This window comes from Mchenga conophoros, linkage group LG4 (assembly GCF_057382185.1).
Source record: "Mchenga conophoros isolate Kocher_MC1m ecotype Shallow Benthic linkage group LG4, M_conophoros_male_GT1.1, whole genome shotgun sequence".
Lineage (NCBI taxonomy): Eukaryota > Metazoa > Chordata > Actinopteri > Cichliformes > Cichlidae > Mchenga > Mchenga conophoros.
In genome coordinates, this window is record NC_140529.1 from 36,344,126 (window position 1) to 36,357,276 (window position 13,151).

The 13,151-nt window shown below is 39.7% G+C and overlaps 1 long non-coding RNA gene across 1 annotated transcript; it reads left to right on the forward strand.

Annotated features, from left to right (window-relative positions):
• Positions 1 to 5,392: 5,392 nt before the first annotated feature.
• Positions 5,393 to 6,360, forward strand: LOC146576703 (uncharacterized). Its single transcript, XR_014892354.1, has 3 exons — positions 5,393 to 5,512; positions 5,700 to 5,789; positions 6,027 to 6,360. It is a non-coding gene; the product is annotated as an uncharacterized LOC146576703 (long non-coding RNA).
• Positions 6,361 to 13,151: the final 6,791 nt, after the last annotated feature.

Sequence of the window (13,151 nt, forward strand, 5' to 3'; positions counted from 1 at the left end):
AGAATCAGAGATTACCACGAAGGGAATCATCTCTGCTTGTGCACGGCACACGGAGGTGGGAAAAACAGGAAATAAAAACAATAAATAATGTGGAACGTCTCAGGTCGTGTTTGCACCTGTTGCTGCAGTGCAGGAAATTTTGAGTGTGATGGACAGCAGGGGGCAGCAGTTATCAGCATTAGAAGAAGTAAAGCTGCAGGTCAACTTTGACCCAGACAACCTTTCTACAAAGAGAGCAGAAATCAAACAGCAACTCGTGTTGAGATAATGACATGAAAAATAAAGAAAGCTACAATTTTTAGTGCAAAACCTTCTGGTTTTTCCACACTGAAGACAGTCTTTGTGTGGTGTGAGATTACAAGCTGGGAACCAAGTTTTAATACAGAATAAGCTACACTAAAGGTCATCACAGATACATAGTGTGCTTCATGAGTAGTAGTCCCAGTGGTATCAGTATTAAACACACAGCACTCATAGCAAAATAAAACCAAAGTCATGAAATTATTGGTTTAAAACCTTTTACAATACTATCTGCAGCAGAAATACTGCAGATGACATTTGATTAATAGAAAATCAGAAAAGATGATCCCACAAGCGTGTTTTCAGACAACATAATCAATCAGGAGGATCACTCTGGGACCTCAGAGTCCTGATTGTGCAAGAAAACCGGAGACTCCAGCTGCAAAACAAGAAGGAAGAGAAAAGAGTAGATGAAGGAGCTTTTATTTCTTTATTGTAATGTTTCCTGCCTTTACTTAGAGCTCTACGATTTCTTCTGTTATTTCTGTTATTTCCTTCCGTTTAACGTTGTACTTAAACGAGTCTTTGCTATGTTTTAAAACTTTGGAGTCTTCTTAATTTCCTGATTTATTTTACAGATTTTCCAACTTTAGGACCTTGGGCATGATTATATACTTTGTAGAAGATGGTTTTCTCAGCTCTTATGGGATCAGAAAATACTTACTCTCACATATGCGTCTTTTTTCCCTTAAAAACTCCCACTGTTACCGCCTATTTCTATTGTATCTACTAGAAAGTTATTTTAAGGACTGAAACTTTTCCCCTGAATTCAGAAAAAAACAACTTATCAGTTCAGAAAATTGAGAAATTATATCAGGACCTGCTACAATATATATTTTTACTGACGTCTACAAGTTTAACAGTCTCATTGGATCTCGGGGGATTTTCACCCCACAAAGAGATTTCATAACATAAACAGTTCAGGATGAAATCAGGCACCGATCTGCTCCAGCTCTCCTGCAGACAATCAGTCGTGATGTTTCCTGCCTCGCGGTTTAAAAGTGAGTTTGAGCAGCAGATTGTACACATTAAATGTGCAGAGTACAAAATGACCTCACTGCTCTCTTCACGTTCAGGCCTGTAATCCCTCTGTATGTCCCAGGAAACAGGCTTAACCCCTGAACCTGCCCGAGCACTCAGCTCCTCTTGAAGCTTGCGGGAGGGGCAACTCCACCGAGAATCAATCTCTAACCTTTGTAAAACTTTACACTACCTTTTTGTGTTTGCAATTTTATATACAAATAAAAACCATCATTCCAAACTGTTCCTTTTGTTTTTTAGAAACACGAGCACTTTTAAAGACTAAAAAAAGTTTAATCGAAACTCTTAAAATGGCAGCAAGTCAGAGGAAGAGTGATGTTTCTGTCCTGGGGATGTTTGTGTTGTCGTGCTCTCAGAGAACGATTAGCTCAGAGGATGTAATAGGTTTGTCTGTGTGTACAGCAGCCTCTCGGGTGGAGTTTCTCCTGCTCATATCTTGGGGATAGATCTTCCCCCAGCGTCGCCAGACTCTGGTGCCAGGGAGTCCGGCAGCGTCTGCGGGACCTGGAGGCAGACAGACAGCTGGGACACATGGGAAAGGATTGTGTTGACAAATTGTGCACTTTACTTCGGCCGTGTGCGTCTGCGAGCCGAGGATGTTAAGAGTTTTTATATTCTTCCTGTGTCTCTCAGGCACGAAGCACCGACAGGTTGTTTGCTCGTTTTTCACAGCGAGCCTCTGATTCTCCCTGCGGGGGATCCTCCCCTCCATCTCACACATCCTGACCTCACCTCTGCTCTCCCTGCGTCAACCATCCCCCAAAACAAATGAGTGACCTTAAGACATGACCTTACCAAAAAACAAAAAAAACCCTTCTGGTATTTTCTTTCTAAAAGCTTGTACGTTTTTCTTGGGTGTGGATAACAACGTAAGAATGATAAATGTGGAGTAAAAGGCCAATAGATTACTCATACAGACAAATGCAGATAGTGTTTATTTCCTGCTTTACTCTTCCTTTCTTTGTTTGAGCAGTGGAAAAAGAATAGAGAATAAAACTGTAGAGCATCATTTTGTTCTCAGTTTGTTTGTACTTTTCAACTCTCCTTTTTCTCCCTCACAGACACATAACAGGTATGGCCATCCATTCTCCCTCATCACTGCCTCATGGGCAGTGATGAGGGGCAACTGTTGTTGTAATTTAGTGCTACATAGATAAAACTGAATTGAAACTGAATTGCACTGAGCTTATGTGCGACATGCATGCATGCTGTAAATCCCTCCTAGTTAATGTTAACATACAAATAATGTGATCTCCATTCATGAAAAGAAGAAAAAAACGGTGCTTCTAATAATAATTTCTAAATAAATAAATATGAATATTTACATGTGAGTTTAAATCTGTGTCATATTCGCCACATCAGGCAGTTTTTTGTAATTAAAAAAATAACCTCATCATTTTGTACAACTTAAAAATGTATTGTGTGATTTATTTAAGTTACACTGATGAAGTCTCAAAAACTCACTAAAGTCACGTAACACATGACACACTTGGCTTTAAATGGTTAAAATCTCAAGAGAATAAAACTGAGTGGAGAAAGGGTTACACAGTTACAGTTACACAACAGTTCAAATCCACCGTTCAATCCTTGGAATTAGAATTTGCTCATTTTCCTTTAGTGGGCCATGAGGGAATATTTTGTTCAGGCTGAACTGGCCTGCAGGGGCAGAAAACACACAGAGGAAGGAGGTGATGAAGATGGTGAGTCCTTCGTCTTCTCCCTGTAACAGCAGGGGTTTTCCATGAAGTCTTACACAACCGAGATGCTGCTCAGAGAACGATCGGGGCTACGTAACAATTCTTTCCTTTGACCATTTCATCATTTATGTATTTATGCAAATTAAAAATATCTTTTCTTCATTGTAATTTTTTAAAATAAGAGTTTAAGTGATGCCAAGACTGAGAAAAAAAAGGTTAAATAAAAACAACTGATGTAAAGACTAAAATAATACTAAAAATCAGCTGTTTTGAAGCCCAACAAAGGTGAAGTACCTGATATTTAAACACTCACTCACTATTTGTCTATCTGGGGTTTATTCTACAGCATGGTTGTTATCTACACATACACACGACGGGTCACTACTAATGAGAAACTCTTCTTTGTAAGAGATCAAACTTATACATTCTCATTATATCTTCCTCCTCTTCATACACCTCCTCCACAACTGCTCTCTCCTCCCTCATTTCCACACTCATCCTCTTCCTCCTTACCTCAGTCACCATCTGCTGGAATTAAGTCACAAAGGCATAAGCATGCTTATCTATTCCTAATATTGCCAGAATTACTTACTGTCAGCAGATAAGACATGCGACCCTCCCATCTACAGACAGCTGGCAACAAGCGGCTAAACAACAACAACAGCTGGTTATAAACTCACATTATGCCAGCTAATATTAGGCACGAGTGTTCTAAAATCATATTCTCCCTCTGATAAACAGTTTGATTACATTCTCACATCTTATTTATCCAAGTCCAACAATGTTAGATCCATTTCAAAGAAAGTTTCTCTAACACAGCTGCAGAAACAGCAGCGCTTACCAACAGAAATTCAACAATACACATCAGTATAGCGTTCATGAGTGAACCTCACTGAGTCATCGATTCGTATCGGACAAGATGTGACCACGTGGCATATTGACAGCTGAGGTAAACAGCAGAGAGACGGTCTGCACTCACTATAGATCAGGGTGGGCAACTCCAGGCCTCGAGGGCCGGTGTCCTGCAGGTTTTAGATCTCACCTTGGGTCAACACACCTGAACAGAGATGGGCAGTAACGCGTTCGCGTTACTGTAATCTGATTACTTTTTTCAAGTAACGAATAAAGTAAGGGATTACTATTGCAAAAACGGTAATTAGATTACCGTTACTTTCCCGTAGGAACGCTGCGTTACTGCGTTACTAAAACCGTGATTTTTTGCGAGAATGTCTCACGACAGTGACGTAAGCGAGTGCGACGTTCGTGGCAACAGCTGTGTGCAGATCAACAATGGATCACATATTGATTGTGGGAGAGAGTATGAGCGTGCAGCGTTTAAAGCGTGGAAGTACTGACCTTACTTTGAGTTTGATTCCATAAAAAGTGACAAAAACATTAGCGTCCATCGTGCGTGGGAAGAAAACTTCTTTTTACAGCGAAAAAAACCCCTAAACTTCCGAGCAAGCACCGAGTAGCTACGACGTAATGGGAAACTCACAGAGAAACTCGCGGATTCTTCAACTGACCACGGCACACCTGCACCAGGGTAACCCTCCGCCTATCCTACTCCTGCTTTACAGGTGAAAATAGAGCAACAGGACCGCTGAGTCTTTGACTTTATTTATTTTCTGCTGTGTTTTACTTGCATCTATTTGAAAGACTGAGTGTAAACACACACAAAATATTTTATTTTATGTGCTGGAATGTGCAGAAAATAGGTTTAAATGTTAAACTAATTTATTCAAGTCAGAGAATGTTGCATATAATTACATTTTTGCTTGATGCATAAAGTTAAAAGATTAAAACTGATAAAAACAAGTTAAAAAAAAGAGACTTTTCCATTTGATTACAATTTGTATGATGGATTATGTAGAAAAAGTAGAATTGGGCTGAAAGATCTATCGCTTTATCACCTCTTCAGGTTGTAAATTGTGTTTTTAAAAAGTAACTAAGTAACTAAGTAATTAATTACTTTTGAAAATAAGTAATCAGTAAAGTAATGGGATTACTTTTTGGGGGAAGTAATCAGTAATTAGTTACTGATTACTTTTTTCAAGTAACTTGACCAACACTGCACCTGAATCACACGATTAGTTCGTTACCAGGCCTCTGGAGAACTGCAGGACATGTTGAGGAGCTAATTTAGTCATTTAAATCAGCTGTGTTGGTTCAAGGACACATCTAAAACCTGCAGGGACACCGACCCTCGAGGCCTGGAGTTGCCCACCCCTGCTATAGATGAACAACAGTGGTGAGATTTTGCACACTGTACCTTTAAGTATTACAAAATTATCTTTGGAATTTGTTATGAGAATGATTTGGCCAATCCTGTAAACTAAAGCTGGAAATCTGAATCTCACTGGTCTTAAGTTACTTTGAATGTGTAAATTTGTGCCTGCATACAAAGACTGTTTGTATGTCAAACCAGAAATTTAAATGAACCAGGAAGGAAACTTGAGCTCGAGTCAGCCCAGGTGAGAGCGACACTGTGTTCAAAACTTGTTTGGTTTGACATTGTAACCTGCTATAGACAATACTGCTAAAGCTAATCTCATGAAGCTAATTTACGTCAGAAAAAAGACACAGGCATGAGCTTATATCCTGATACATCCCATCAAAGTCTCAGCCGTTTAACAGCAGGTGCTTCTCCTTTTCATTCAGGATCACACTCCACTTTAAAGACCAAGTCTGCATTATTCATTATGCAGTATTGGCTGGATGAGCTTCGGGCCACACCTCTGGCCTGTTAGAGTACATATAAATAATGCAGATTATAATTATAAATAAAACACGTCCAATAACACACTGTACTCTTGCTCTCTGCATATTCCAAGTTCCAAATTAAGTTGAGGTGTTTCAGAGGTATTAAAATGAGGAGATGGGCATACACAGAGCAAAAGATCCAGCATGCCAGGTCGCATTTTAGCAGGTAGCACTGAGTCTCTCCCTGTAATAAAATGCAATTTCCTTTTCTATTCGTGATTACAGAGTCTGATGAGACATACACTCGAGAGGCGCTCATCCCAAACATGCAGGAGAAGCGTGGCTTGGCTTAGGATCTCGCAGATCTGATAAAGACCCAACAAGTGAGCCCTTTCCTTCCTGAGTGGAGAACTGTTTGTGTTACAACGTTCTGCGTCTCTTCTTCTGGGTGTGGGAACCTGCCCCTCCCAGAGTCCATGGTTTCCTCTCACCAAGGACCCGCCACCAGCTATCCTATGTTTCACTCAGCCCTAAATGTGACTGAAGAGAGCTGCAAATGCTAAAAATCTGCTCAAGTGAAGTGCTTATCTGCATGTACGATAAACCGTCTCAAAGTTATAGAGGGTTTGTAATAATATAAGCGTATACAACACATATATATATAAAAATAAAGAATGTATCTACAACTCTAATTTCTTTTTATCCTCTGCATACAGTTGCAATGCAGATGTACAATGGTATATTAGCCAAGAATTTTAAAAATAATGGTGTTGCTGATATACATATGAAACCTAAGTTTGCCTTTAAAAAGTCACATTGACTTTTTAAAAAAGAAAATAGATATAAGGAAAGAAGAAATCTTTACGTACAATTATTTCAGACTTTAAAACTGGCTTTTCTGACTTCATATAAGTTAAGAGTTAACGAAACGTATTCATACAGCAGCTTGATGCACAAAGACAGTTCAGAGTACTTTGTGTATTTAGCTTAAATTATTATTTTAAAAAAGAAGATATAAATTAGCAGGTCAGGCACCGTAATCAGGACAACTTGTTACATGAAATGTAGCAGTTTTATTCATCTTAGATATGTTTAGCATGCTAAAACATCACTGACATAACACAGAAACTCAGAGGAGGATTATATTGTTTAAGCACGTGCCTGCCTCAAAAACCTAAAGCATCAAAAGCTCACGAAGCTCAACATTTATACCTTTACATTTTAATAATCTTCAGATGCTTATTCTGTCCAAGAGGGTCCTGGGCAAAGTGAACAGACTATAATTGACTTTGTCAAATCTTTGTCTCGGTCTAAATGTGTGGTCTGGAGTTTAAATCAGCTGGAAGCTGTAAAACTGACTTCTCGCCATTGTCTCGTGTACGTCATCAGAGCAGCTTATGTGTTCTCCCCGTGGGGAAACTCAGAGGAATGTCCACAGCTGATAAAACCCAAAAAAGCTCACCCAGACCTCATCAAAACACACCTCCCGGCATTCCCAGTGATTGTTTGAGTGTTTACACTCAGTTAGGGGGAGAAAGGGGGGCTTATGGTCAAGTCTGGCTCGCCTGGTGATTGGCATTCAGGGTGGCCCAACAGTGGGACATCAGTTCATTGTTCAAAATGTTCCATAAGTTTAGAGATGTAAAGCCATAGTAGACCCAAATGCTATGAATTAAAAGCTCGGTGCATAGGATTTAGGGATCTGTTGGCAGAAATGGAACAGAATTCTTTTTCATGATATTATTAGAGCCTTTTCTATCTAACAGACCTCCTTCTAAAATCAATGCTGCATTCCTTTTGTATTTGGCACTCGCTAAATAAGCCACACACAGCACTGATCAGGCTCTCCAGACACTGCTTTTGAGGTTTCTCACATGACATTGTGTGCACATTGTGTGGAAGTTGTCTACCATATTGGATGTGATACAACCATCATTTGCAATAGAGACATGTATTTCCTGACTGGTTGGTCAGTGCAGGTTTCTGACAGTAGCTCTGTGAAATCAGTCACAAACAGTGTGCTGATTGCTTTGGTTGCTAGCAGATCGACTGCAAACACTTGCTAACCAGCCAGGTGGAGAAATAGCGAGGATTTAAAATAAAAGTTGTGCCTCAGTGCTGTAGCTAACAACTCAACTACGCTCTGATGGGAGAGTAGTTGCATCTTCCATGCAAATTACAGACAACTGAGGGGATCTAGTAGAGACCAAAGCAAATGCAAGGACGTTTTCAGTGAGCATCACAGACCTGTCAGATGGTTGCTGACTGCAGATTTTATTCACTTGGTCGTGCAACTAGTGATGGCTGAATGGCTGTACCTGCTAGAGAGCAAACGTTGCCCATTTTAACTTCTACTGTTACTGGAATGAGGTCAACTCACGTCCGATGTCACTCCTAGCTCCAACCTCTGTTTCACAAGGTAAAAGGAACGTGGAATAATTGTGCATGTTGTAAAAAGTACATTTAAACATCCACGTGATCGGACTTGGGAGTGGCAGAGCCAAAACTGCAATAGTTGGCATGATGGAAATGAGAGCATCCTGGAATTCCACACACTGCACTTCTGAACTGGTTTTATACTTAAGAGACAATAAGAGATTATTAGGAGTCAATACCTATAGTGTTACTTTAGTTGATTGTTAAGCATCAGATTTCACCCTTTGGTATCAATACTGTGACATTGGGTAGCTTTTTCCTGCACAACTGGACCAGATCGTGCTTTAATTATTTTCCAAGGTAACGCTGTGTTGTGCCGTTCCATTCAGTTTGTAATAGAAGTTGAAATGGCCTTGTGGTCTTTGACTCTTTGAATACTTCAGTGCATTAGCCTGACATTTGTTATTAACACAAAATACTATTGTGATGGCGAGCCAAACATGGTAAGATCAGCACCTCACCGCTAGTTGCTTCACTTCACTTTGCAGTCCCGACTTTAAATATATTTTACTAATTTTCCAGTATATAGTTTCTTTATTAAATTAGTTTTTTCCATCACACCTTAAAATGTTTATATGGAGTGCACACAGATCAACAATGCAAAGTCAAACTTTTGTTTGGGGGGGGGGGGTTGGCTTCTCCTTCCTGGTTGGCAAAAACTGAACCAAATGCTTCATTGCCTGGGGGTGTTTTATGGTTTAGCTAAGCCCGTATTTAAGTTCCCTCATGCGTCATCTCAGCAGGTTAGTTTGCCTTATGTTTGTTTGAGTTTAGTTTATTGAGTTGACCTCTTTTATTGTTCTGCCTGTCTAAGTTTTTGGCTTTGTTAATTATTTTTCATATTTTGGGGTCAATAAATGAAATTGAATTAAACCCCTGTGTCCTTACTGCTTGGTCCCTGCAGCTGAGGCTGATGGGATGCATGTCTCGATGGTTTCACAGGTTGGTTCAGCATTAAAAAAACAAACAAAATAAAAACATCTACTATAATGGCAATGTCAAACAAAAAATCAGCGAATCAGAGTTACCCTGGCCTGCAACAAATTTTAATCCAACCAACACAACAGAAACACATTTGTCAACCACATGATGATACCAGCTGGCAGCTTGATACAAACTCTGACATACAAAACTCAAAATCACAAAGTGAAATCTAACAAAACTAAAAAGTAACAGAGTTGATTAGTGTGCAGGGTGAGGTCTAAATTCAGTTAGAAAAGCACATAGAACTTCATGCTCGAACTACGGCTTGCTGGAAACAGATGTGAGTCTGTGTGTGATACTTTTATCAGACATCAGAGTAAATATAATCCAAAAAACTGAACATGAACAGAACTCTGCAATCAACATGTTTTCAAGCTTAAAGTCAAAGTAAAACATGTAGGTTGCATATTGCATGTTGTTGCATAGATTGCGGGCGAGGACGTAGAAGTGATTCTGGAAAGGGGGGGGGGGGGTATATCAGCTTTATGAGGCCCAGGCAGGAAAGTTTCAGCTGCACAAAGCAGCTCAGCTGTTCACATGAAAAGGAAACTGAGTGCTGTGAAGAAGCTACTTCCCATGACATCACCGTGTTTGTTAAATGACCTCTGCGGGCACGACAGACACACCTTCTCATATCCTCCCCGAGCCATTCAAATTATTTACTTCATTGACAGAAGAGGGAAATGGCAGTTTACGTTTGCCAAAACACTTAAAAGATAAAAAGATTTGAATCAAAGAATGATCTGCAGGCACGCTAATTTAAAGGTTTTTAACAAAAAAGATTTAGGAAATTATATCTATCATTTTATTGTAACTTTTTAAAACGTTTTTAAAGCACAGCATTGCATTACATTGTAATCAAAGGCGTAGAGATCTGATAGAAACTGCTGACGTAAAGGGGACACTGTTCAGTCAGCATCAAAAATCTTGTTTCCACACAACCAAGCAGCAAACTGGGAGCATCAAGCCAATGAGAGAGAGGAGTGCTAAAAACCGTGATTCCTGAAGTGGCCACTTGAGTCCAAAAGTGAGTCAGTCCACTCACACGCGTGTGATAAAATGTCTTGCGAGCAAAATCTAAAACTCTGCTCCCTAGAGCTAATTTCCCTTTTCATAGCAGCTGCACAACGAGTGAAGTTGTTAATTTGTTATGTTATATATGTATATATGTTTCTTAGTGAAGAACTTCCAGACAGTGCAGACAACAGATACTGTAGCACCTCTGCAGTGCTGCCACAGTCTCGCCAGTAAATATTTACAAAGTTCGACAGGTGAAAATGACATGAGACGCTGGACGCAGGTTAGAGAGGCTTGTTGTGAAACGAGAGGTTAACAGCTGCAGCAAACTTCAGATTTAATGAGGAGTCTCATGTTTTTGTGGTCATTTAATGGTCATCAGGATTACAAAAAAGCTATCTTCTGACAATTAACCGGTTCTTATTCTTGCTTTCTTTAAATCTCATTATACAGTATGTGTCCAATCATGCAGTTAATATAAGATTAATGTCCTCGGATCAGACATATATCTAACAGGCTGATAAGTGATTTAAGTTAGAGGAAATCTTTGAATAACAAACTCTAATTTCTAAACTTCCTTAAGTGGACAGGGCTGATCAGGAACAATAAAGACAAACATAATGGCCATGTATGCTCAGCCTAACGAAATGCCAAAAATCTGCCTGTAGAAAAGAAAAGAAAAGAAAAGAAACAGATTAACCCAGTTCAAGACAAACAAACAGTCACAATTTCTCCTTCCATATGGATGCAATCACTCTTGGTGCACGATGATCTTGAGAGCAGGGTGTTGACTCTCCTTTTGTTCATTCACTTTTGTCCTCGTCTGCTGTTTACCGCAAACATTGCACAAGAGAGGATTCAGATGCTGCGCAGTCATAAATCAAATGCTTTACGAGACGCTTTCACATATGAATCAGATCTATTGTGCGACCCTGCTCCCCACGAGGAAAAAGTACCTTCAACTGTGGGTTCAAATAAAAAGTGCATAAAGAAGCAGGACGTCAGAATCTAACAGAGGACAAAAGCAGCTGCATTAAAGAAAGTGTTCTGGCAATTGATTTGCTGGCTCAGCAGTTTAATAGCAGGCGGATGCGTAAGGACTCTGCAAGGTACATCTCAGTACTTTCTGTTGCTCAGCAGAGCAAAGAAGAGTCAGTTTTGTTATTTTCTTGATGCAGAGCAGGAAGATTTCATCACAGGGCATTGAACTTCTTAACAAACTTTACATTTGGTTATTTAAAGCTGCGTATTGTCATCAAGTGTGTTATCTAGTTTTCCTTGCAGTTTCTAGGATTTTTAGACCTTGAGTACACAAGGTTCACACAGTTTTTCAAAATGTTATTTTATTAATATATTAAAAAGGTGACAAGAGGAAACATTACTAACCAACTGGAGGTGCGTTTCTATTCACCGGATAAAGATCAATTTAATGTCTTTATTTCCTTTTTCCGCGGTAACGCTCATTACCGATGTTTTGGCATATAATCGTTACTCTTTAGTTGCTAAATGTTATTTTATGTTCACCTTGCAAACTTTTCTGTTGTTGTAGGATAAATCGTGGAGTTAGTGATGCTGAATACAGGAACTAAAACAATGACTTTAACACAGAACCAAAACTATCAGCCAAAACCATGTAAACAGATCCAGAGCCGCAGAACAGCGTGTCTCCGGATGGCTGGTGTTGCAGACAGGTTAAAGTTCTGCGTTTGGTTGGATTTTATTGGAAATGACACTAGGAGTCCTGGTGAAGTGGGATTTAATGTAAAAATTGGAGGAAATGGTCAGGAAAAGCTTTTTCTTCATAATGTGGTAGAATGAGAGCAAACCTATCCGGCAGCACCTTTGGGACTGTGGGCAGCCAACTCTTCAGACACTCCAAGAATCACTGGCAGCACATGAAAGGACTGAAGAAAAAGCATGTCGTGCAGAGTTTCTGACACACGCTCTCTAAACTAGAGTTAAAAAGTGCCCAAAAGCTCAAAGCTATAATGTTTAATTAGGGAAAAGATGATGGATTTAGCCCCGGGTTATGCTCAGGCTATTTAACTTTGCACCATCATAGTGGTTTTACAAAGCTGAGCTCAGTGTGTTTAACTACATTGGATCTGATCAACGTGAACTTTGCGTTGAAGCTGGGAAGTCACAGATCAGCTTCACCAACAAGTGGTTTTCTCCACATGCTATTATTTTAGCGTAACACCAAATATTACCACAGCACATGTACTTTGACCTGCTGAAGTTAGCTAACAAATTGTCATTGGCAACATCCATGTACTAATGGCTGAAATGTTCGGTAAGGCATCTTTAGCCATTTGCAGGTCCAAATGTTCCCTCAGCTCCCAAATGCAAACACGCACTGAGGCACCACTGAGAGTAAAAACCATCTAAATTCTTTCAGCTCCAATAAAATGACCAGTGTGGCTGTTCTCCCAGGTGTAACAATAAAGTTCAAACATCCAGGCATCCGTGAAAAGGAGAATTTATGAGGTTCAGGCAAGTTGGTTGCATTCGCTAGCTAACTGATGTTGATAAAGACGATGTGCCTTGTTCTAACTGAATAACTTCTTTAACAATATCTAGTGTTGCAATAGTTTTGGATGTAAAAGCAACAGAAAATGATAACAGCAACATTTGGAGATTTATTGAAGGTGTGATAGCTATAAATGATCTACTGTTACAGAGCTGTGGTGTGGCTAACATGAACACATTACTGTAGGGAAGATGTAGCATGGTTTCAATCACCATCATATGGAGATCACACGGGAAGAAGACAGAAAACAGTTCAAACTAACACAACACCAAGTAGATGGACGGACTTGGAAACACGAAACTGCTTTTAAGAAGCAGGTTGTTTGGCAACTCCAACATTTACACCACAGAGGAAAGATGACAACTATTTAAGGAGTGTGCACACCTTTGTGACTGTTATGAATACAACAGTCAAACAGTATTAAAGATGGGCACAGCTGCTGT